We start from the raw sequence: 1,396 nt of genomic DNA, 5'->3' as shown, positions 1-1,396 counted from the left end.
ACCAACAAGTCAAATAGGACTCTAAGTGACCTTACGAAGAACAAGAGTGAACCCTGTCCTCACCTGTGCCGTCCTCATCGTCTCTGGCACAGTTGAGCTCATTGCATCAGTCACTGTGTCAGTCAATTATGTTGGGGTGAGGGGTTCTTCCTCCCTTTTGTTGATATCTTACCTTTCCAAACATGATATCCCTTTCCATAGAATAGACACCCCTAGCAAAATGTGCAAAGTATGAAAGAAGCTTCATCATCTTTGACTCATAGAAGCAATCTGGCTACACGTTTTTCAAGATTTTTGGCTTGTTGTTGTTGTTGTTGTGTACCCTTGAATTGGATCTGACTGGCACAGGAGGAGATTGCCCCTTCTTCTCCAGTGGAGCATCTAGTGGATTCAAACGCCTTCAGGATTGACTCTTTTTTTTTCTAACTAGTTGATTGTTAGGTCCTTTTTCCTAATCTGTCTTAGTCTGGAAGCTTATCTGAAACCTATCCATTATGGGAAACCCTACTGGTATTTGAAATATCAGTATTTTTCAATGACACTAGCAACACTGAAGCCACCAGAGTAAGGCAGACTTACAGAAAAGCAGGAGAGTATATGAACAACTCTGTGAAAATGAGCCCTAAAATCAAGGTGATGAACATATTCGTCGTCACCTCCAAAACTTCCCCAGGCCACATTGTCATGCCTCATTCCTCTCCCTCCTTCCTCACAGCAACCAATGAGATGCTGTCACAATACATCAGCTTACATTATCTCTAATTTTATAAAAGTGGAGTAATATACTACACAAGCTTTTGTTCAGATTTTTTCTTCTTCACTGTTTATAATTATACTGAGAGTATTTCACATTGTAGCCTGTATCAGTAGTGTAATTTCTTTCTGTTGTATAGTATCTATAGGCCTAGAGGTTAAGGAGTTGCACTGCCAACTCAAAGGCACATGGTTCAAATCCACAAGCTGCTCCACAGGAGAAAAATGGACAAAGTCCTCTGGTGTGATTTACAGCCTCTGACAACCCACTGGAGGGTCAGCTATGATCACATAACAACAACATTTTAGTCGGATAGGGCGGCCCTGTGGTGGATGGTCAGATAGCTCTCGTCTCCCGCCGCCAATCCCCGGCCTCAAGCAGCGCGGAGCAGACAGCGGACGCGGCAGCAGCAGGCGTGGAGGAAGATGGCGGGACGGCTGCCGGCCTGTGTGGTGGACTGTGGCACGGGGTACACAAAACTAGGATATGCTGGGAATACAGAACCACAGTTTATCATCCCTTCCTGTATTGCTATTAAGGAATCAGCAAAAGTGGGTGACCAAGCTCAAAGGAGGGTGATGAAAGGTGTTGATGATTTAGATTTCTTCATTGGTGATGAAGCAATAGAAAAGCCTACATATG

At 44.1% G+C, this 1,396-nt stretch overlaps 1 pseudogene; it reads right to left on the bottom strand.

The window, feature by feature from the left end:
- Window positions 1–1,090: 1,090 nt before the first annotated feature.
- The window catches only part of LOC102871048, a 59,038-nt pseudogene continuing 58,732 nt past the window's right edge, over window positions 1,091–1,396 (bottom strand).

Source organism: Elephantulus edwardii, unplaced genomic scaffold (assembly GCF_000299155.1).
Source record: "Elephantulus edwardii isolate Elephantulus edwardi_28Jun2011 unplaced genomic scaffold, EleEdw1.0 scaffold00261, whole genome shotgun sequence".
Taxonomy (NCBI): Eukaryota; Metazoa; Chordata; class Mammalia; order Macroscelidea; family Macroscelididae; genus Elephantulus; species Elephantulus edwardii.
This window is presented reverse-complemented; position numbering and strand designations above follow the sequence as displayed.